The following is a 7,564-nucleotide window of genomic DNA, read 5'->3' as shown; positions in this document are numbered from 1 at the left end:
TAGTTATATTAGCACCCAAAATATGGGTTCCAAAAACTATCGCAAATGCAATTAGTCCAATAGAAATTAATGAGAAAGAGAGAATCGTAGAGGTGTATCAGTGCAATCATGGCTTATGAAGGGAAGGAAAACAAGAACTGAGAGTTCTTCTCGTGAAGCTAATAAGTGTGCCAATGGGTAACTCAAGTTGGGTGCCAATCTATCTAGTGATTTTGTGTTGTATGAAGTACAAGTCCACCTATGGACTTGTTAGGTGTTTTTTTATTCAAGCGTTCTTCAGATCCTTTTGTTATTCTCTAGTTTCTATTAATGCATTTCCTTCTCTACCAAACAATTAAAGATAAAAATATACAGAATTTAAAGCAGATAAGATTTCTTCTATAACAGGAGAAATTGCCCAGTTGGGGAGGGGGGGTGAGAGGGGGAGAAGAGCATCAGATATAATACCAAAGACGATAGGACTTAATATGGTTAAAACAACCTCAAAATCCTCAGGCACCAGAAGATTCGTTTAACATAGGAATCTCCTTCGCCAAAGTATCTGTAACAAGCAGTGTCTCAAGCATTAGAGAAGTCAAAGGCGAAAGAACACAATCATTTCATTAAAGGAGTTTCCCATACATTTTTTCTTTGGTGGGGTTTAAACCATAGTGGATTATGTTAACTTTGTCTTCTTGGACTTGACATGAGTCTTCTCAGGGTTTCCGGTATCGTCTTCCGAAGAGCTCTCAACAAGTTCATCAGGAACATCATTAGGAACATTATGTTTGGTGATGAATTCCTTCAATATGCCCATGCTTTCCTCTTTCATTGAAACCAATTGATCGGAAAGAGTTCCCTCATTCTTGCAAACAACATAAGTTTCAGGCCCAAGCCGAAGTGTGGCTCTAACCCGATGCTTGGGAGGAATCACATCATTAGATACAGCCTCCATCATAGCCTTAAAAAAGCTGCATCAGTTTAAAAAAAAGAAAAAAATAGATAGATTTTATTTACTGGTCTTGGGGCACAAAGTCACAAACCAACTAAACACATTGACCCACAGGCAGAAACCCAATCACATCATATTAGAAACAAAGAAAAAAAATCTGCTTTTGAAGCGTCCCATACTGCAGGGGGATGGAAAGGTTATTACAAGCAAAGGAACATTTAGAATTAAGAGCATACACTTAGCTTAAAAAAAAAAAAAAACTTAATTACCGGCTCTCAGATTTTTGACCAAAAAAAATACCATATAAGAATTTTCAAAAAACCCATCCCATAAACAAGAAGAAAAAAAAACCTCAAATCCCTTGTTAGTCGGACTCCAAAATCCAAATAAATATACACACACAAATCACATCAGCAAGTTTGAGTTTGAGTTTGAGTGGTGAGCCATACCGTAGGTCTGTAGCCGCGACGCGACAGCCACCTTCGTCCTCGATCTATCTCCGGCGTGGTATGACTTTCTCACTCTCTCTCTCTCTCTCTCTCTCTAATCTCTATCTATGTTCTGTCAATTTTTTTAGATAAGTTCTTGTTCTCAGCCGTGTTCAAGTTTTTTATTTTATGGAAGAAGAGTAAAGCTGATCCGACCCGAACCGAATAGCTTTGGGCGGGCAGGTGGACATTTGGGTCGTGTTCGGGTCTTTCTCTCTGGATTTTTTGGGTTCGTATCGGGTTAACCCGACCCGCCCGGTTTTTTTTTTTTTTTTTTTTTTTAAATTTTAATCATTTCTTGAGTTTTTAAAATGTGAGATGCTGAGTTTTATATTATATTATTTCCAAACATCTTTTATACTTTCCATGTTTTATTTCCAATTCAAATTTAGTCACTTATTTAAAACTTTCTCACTAGACATGTCAAATTAAATCTTAATTTAAGAACTTATTCCAATGGAAACAAACAAAATTTCCCAAAATACAATCCAGAAGTCTTGAGATCAAAATTTCCCAAAATTATCAAAATTCTAAATGGGCGTTTTTCTTAATTATTAGTATTATTATTTTTAACTACAAAACAATTGTACCAAGAAATTAATTATTAATATTATTATTATTAGAAGATTAACTCTGTGGGGCCCAATAGTTTAGGGGCCCGGCTCGCTCGCTTATGGGGAGCCCACAGGCCCTAAACTAAAGGAGGCCAGGGCCCAAGTCCAAAAATAGGAAGCCCAAAGTAGCCCAAAGATACCGCCGAGGACAGCTTAGTCCTCGACAGACCCAAAGTCTCATGGATTAGAGTGGAATACAAGCTAACTTGAAAGATCAGAAAATATCTTGGGGGAAGTTGTCCTTAATACCCTTCACTGATATGACACTGCACCTAACAAAGCCGGATTCTTAGGCTTTATTGATCATCTCCCACAATTTCGGGATTAGATTGATGGGACAGATATCTGTCCTGGAAAGGTCGACCCTACACGTGGACGAGGGACAACGAATGTAGGCTAGTATAAAAGAAAAACATTAGGTAACGAAAAAAGAGGATCCCATCTCACTCCCTGGGGAGAAACTCCGGGAAGGAGAACGCCCGGATAATATATGCGTTCCACCCCGGAAAACCTACCGCCGGATAACCGGAAAGAAACACTAGTGCTCCTCGGACATGGTCCGAGGAGTCCAATCCCTCAATTTATAAAGTTCTTGGGCCTGGATATCCGGACCAAAGCCTTTTCTTGTCCAGGTTTATCTAAGGTCCGGCCTGAATCAATGCCCCGTGACCCAACGCTAGCCTTTGAAGCCCACTCTCTACAAATTTTATTGTGAGGGATCCTTCACGCGCGGGCCCAACGTCGTCGTGGGCCGTTTGAGAATCGTGTCCCTACAATTGGCGCCGTCTGTGGGGAGGCTTGCGTGTTGGCACGGGTGGCGCATGAGTTAGCTCTCTAGCAAGCAGAGATTCACGAGTTTTTCCCATCTCCGGCGACGTGCAGTTGTTGCTCCGCCATAAGTTTCCGCTAGGGGCTACGCCTTGCATCGCTAACGGCGCGGGCAGCTCTAGGGGCTTCCGGCCTCAGGCCAACTCTCTCCTCCCTGGCCTAGGGGCTAACCTTCGAAAAATAAATAAGTATAGAGAAAAGACTACTCAAAAAGGAAATCTTACAAGTTTTGGACAGAACCAAGGCCTTGCATGGTCCTCGGACCCAAGCCTCTGGGGAAACCAAGTACAAACAAGAAATCTTACAAGTTTTGGACAGAACCAAGGCCTTGCATGGTCCTCGGACCCAAGCCTATGGGGAAACCAAGTACACAAAATAAAAACCGTAAATTTTGGACAGAACCAATGCCTTGCATGGTCCTCGGACCCAAGCCTCTGGGGAAACCAAGTACAAACAAGAAATCTTACAAGTTTTGGACAGAACCAAGGTCTTGCATGGTCCTCGGACCCAAGCCTATGGGGAAACCAAGTACACAAAATAAAAACCGTAAGTTTTGGACAGAACCAAGGCCTTGCATGGTCCTCGGACCCAAGCCTCTGGGGAAACCAAGTACAAACAAGAAATCTTACAAGTTTTGGACAGAACCAAGGCCTTGCATGGTCCTCGGACCCAAGCTTATGGGGAAACCAAGTACACAAAATAAAAACCGTAAGTTTTGGACAGAACCAAGGCCTTGCATGGTCCTCGGACCCAAGCCTCTGGGGAAACCAAGTACAAACAAGAAATCTTATAAGTTTTGGACAGAACCAAGGCCTTGTATGGTCCTCGGACCCAAGCCTATGGGGAAACTAAGTACACAAAATAAAAACCGTAAGTTTTGGACAGAACCAAGGCCTTGCATGGTCCTCAGACCCAAGCCTCTGGGGAAACCAAGTACAAACAAGAAATCTTACAAGTTTTGGACAGAGCCAAGGCCTTGCATGGTCCTCGGACCCAAGCCTCTGGGGAAACCAAGTACAAACAAGAAATCTTACAAGTTTTGGACAGAACCAAGGCCTTGCATGGTCCTCGGACCCAAGCCTATGGGGAAACCAAGTACAAACACGAGATCTTACAAGTTTTGGACAGAACCAAGGCATTGCATGGTCCTCGGACCCAAGCCTATGGGGAAACCAAGTACACAAAATAAAAACCGTAAGTTTTGGACGGAACCTAGGCCTTGTATGGTCCTCGGACTCAAGCCTATGGGGAAACCAAGTACACAAAAGCACCATCGGAGTTCCCTACTTCCCAGTCGATTGCTCGGATGGATTATTTAGAGATTATCAGCTTTGGACGGTGTTCACGCACTCATCACAGAATATTCAACTGTTATCCCGGTTAGTTTCCTAAGTTTGATTTACTATGAATTATCGATATAATGCCTGGTAGTATTGATAAATTGGAGTTAGTTAGATTATGTCTCAAGCTATTTTGCTCTAAATATTCTGAAAGAAACACACGCATGTGGCACACTCACTCACAAAGTAGTATAGTCAAAGGAACAGTATCCAAAACAAGTAAAGAAATTTCCATTATCACTAAAACAAAGAAATAGTACAGCGTACAATGAAAAGCTGTAATCAGTTTGTCTCAAAACTCAATACATAACCGAAAAGAAAGGAAGATACAAGAGAATAAAGTGAAGCTGAGGAAGTAGGTCAGAGGAGAGGTTGGCTACAGCCCCAAGACCTTGTTCTTCCTCAATGCTTTCACATGCCCACAACTTAAACAGTAAAAGGGACCCAACTTGAGCCTGACACCGTTGAAGGAAAGGTGCAGAGAGTTGGAGGTTGAGGGGCTTTCTCTAAATATACGCCTGCCGCAAAGCAGAGGCGCTGATGGCGGAAAATCTTTCTTCTGACATACCAAAATTCTGGCATGAACAGAACCTGTTTCGAATTTTGACTAAAAGAGGGAGAGACACCCTTCCCCCTCGGTCGAAATGGAGTATTCTCCTGAACTTATGCTTCCTGTGCCCATACCTTACCATTTGGAGTCTCATGAGGACACGGTACTTCTGCGGCGGAGAGGTTTCTTTCTTCCCAACCCTCGCCTTAAACATGCTGTGCTAAGGGAGGATAGCACCAGATATGGGATTTATGATATGGGAGAAAACTGAAGGACTGGTGCATATATAAAGCAACTCTTTCTCCCTCCTGTTTATTTGAAAAGACAAGGTGGTGGTAGTCAACTCACGCAGCGTCCCAAGGAACGCTACAGACAAAATGGTTCTGGCTCAACTTCCAACGCCAACTGCAACCACAAGATTAAAGAAGCCTCGCAAAGGCGCACCTCGATCATTGGGACGTCAGAGAGTACTGCGTGGCCAGAGGATGCAGAAATATCTCTTAATTCGTGGGGAAATTGAATTTGCGGCCCAGGCCCGCTTTATGTGAAGGCCCAGGTGTTGTGGCCCACACTGAGAAATGGCCGTTGCCGAGGACAACCCCTGCTCGGCGCCTTGGGAAATGCCTGATGAAAGGGAGAATCTGAACTCAAAGAGTTTTGGACAGAACCTAGGACTTGCATCGTCCTCGGACCCAAGCCTATGGGGAAACCAAGTACAAAAAAGATATCTTATAAGTCTTGGACAGAACCTAGGACTTGCATGGTCCTCGGACTCAAGCCTAGAGGGAAACCAGGAACATAAAAAAAAAAAAAAGAGGATATCTTATAAGTCTTGGACAGAACCTAGGACTTGCATGGTCCTCGGACTCAAGCCTATGAGGAAACCCAGCACCTAAAAGAAAAAGTATAAGCCCTAAACAAAACCCAGGCTGTGCTAAGTCCTCGGACTCAGGACTCTTGGAAAACCAACTACTCGGATGGAGAAGTTTCTCGGCTCAAATATTGTGAAATGTTAAGGCCAGTATGTTAAGATGGCAAAATGACCCCCTATTCAATAACCTACGGAAACTGTTCGTTTTACGGATGATATGTCCTCAGATAACTACTTCTTACACCTTATCGAACCCCTAGTCCCCATCTCGACTAATTTTTAAGGTAAGTCTCGTTCCTCACTGGTCGGATTGTTATGTCGAATAATAATTTTGTTAAAGTTATTATGGCGTCTTTTTATTAACGAGTATTTTGGCCTTAGTTGTCATTGGTTCAAATGCTATACTACTGTGCCGAGTAGAGCTTGTAAATTTATTAAAACATATAAACAGAACATGCGAAATAGAATAACAGTAACTTTTATTAATATAAAAATTATTACAACGTACAAGGAAGGGCTTAAGCAAGCCTATACAAAAAATGAACTGTTGAAGCAGTAATAACATCCGTAATACAGATAAGTAAACCGCCAGGTGTCCTTTAAACTCGCCTTCAAAGTCTCTCTAAAATCTCTGCCTCAGTACTGTTCATATCAGAAGAAGAACTTTGTATAGAAAAGGAGAAGGAGAAGGAAGAAAAATTGGAACACATGGAAGCACTTCAGCAAGCTCTTGTCGCTGAGGGGAACAAAGGGAAAAGAAGATGGAGGACATGAGCAAGAAGGAGGAGAAGAAGAGAGAAGAGATGAAGAAAATAAAAAGGAGCAAAAGAGGGAGAAGGGGAATCAAAGGATGGCACCAGTGAACAAAGAGAGGAAGAAGCCAGGGCGTTTAGTCCCTGCCTCAATCCTAACTCTTAGCACACTGGAGCCATATTAGGTATGCTCATGAGAGAGCGGATGGAGATGACAAGGGAGATTTTCGACTCAGTCACACCGGAAGTGAGATGTGACGAGTCCCTGCTTCGGATTTTGGCTAAAAGAATGGGGAGGCAAATCTTGAGTCTCCGCCATCCCTGCCCCGATCGAGTCATCCCAAGTTTTGTTAGGACATGGCGTTTCTGGGAGAGGAAGGGTTTATTCATGACTGACTACTATGGTGGATGTATTAGGGGATAGGGAATAACCGGATGGAAGGAGTGAATTCTGAGAAGGGCCTGAGGGATTCAGATATGAGAGAATCGCCTTTTGTCTTCTCTCTTTATATAGGGAACGAAGAAAAGGATATATACCACGATCAGATCCCCAAGGAAATCTATAAAGAAGAACGCGCCGTTTCGTTCCCCCACGCCATCAGTAACCGTTAGATCTGGGAGGTCTCGTGAATGGGAAGATATTAAAGACACGCTGCAGATAACCAAACGTCATAATGGCAACGTACGCAAATTCAGGAAAACGGCTCATAGACCGGTACATTCCTCGGGGAGGTGAAGAGTCGCCAACGTTGATCAAGGGCTGAACTAAATAAACTGCAATGAAGGCTTGATATTATCAAAACCCACCTTTCCAACCATGACGTTGGACAGCAAGGTTTTGAGGGACTAATGTGGGGCCCAATAGTTTAGGGGCCCGGCTCGCTCGCTTATGGGGAGCCCACAGGCCCCAAACTAAAGGAGGCCAGGGCCCAAGTCCAAAAATAGGAAGCCCAAAGTAGCCCAAAGATACCGCCGAGGACAGCTTAGTCCTCGGCAGACCCAAAGTCTCATGGATTAGAGTGGAATACAAGCTAACTTGAAAGATCAGAAAATATCTTGGGGGAAGTTGTCCTTAATACCCTTCACTGATATGACACTGCACCTAACAAAGCCGGATTCTTAGGCTTTATTGATCATCTCCCACAATTTCGGGATTAGATTGATGGGACAGATATCTGTCCTGGAAAGGT

The 7,564-nt window shown here is 43.1% G+C and overlaps 1 long non-coding RNA gene across 1 annotated transcript; it reads right to left on the bottom strand.

The window, feature by feature from the left end:
- Nucleotides 1-441: 441 nt before the first annotated feature.
- LOC126715404 (uncharacterized) lies at nt 442-1,592 on the bottom strand. The gene is made up of 2 exons (XR_007651857.1): nt 1,381-1,592; nt 442-950 (listed from the first exon to the last, which is right to left on the bottom strand). It is a non-coding gene; the product is annotated as an uncharacterized LOC126715404 (long non-coding RNA).
- Between the last annotated feature and the right edge of the window lie 5,972 nt (nt 1,593-7,564).

Source organism: Quercus robur, chromosome 2 (genome assembly GCF_932294415.1).
Source record: "Quercus robur chromosome 2, dhQueRobu3.1, whole genome shotgun sequence".
Taxonomy (NCBI): domain Eukaryota; kingdom Viridiplantae; phylum Streptophyta; class Magnoliopsida; order Fagales; family Fagaceae; genus Quercus; species Quercus robur.
Note: the sequence above shows the minus strand (reverse complement) of the source record. Positions and strands in the feature narration are given on the sequence as shown.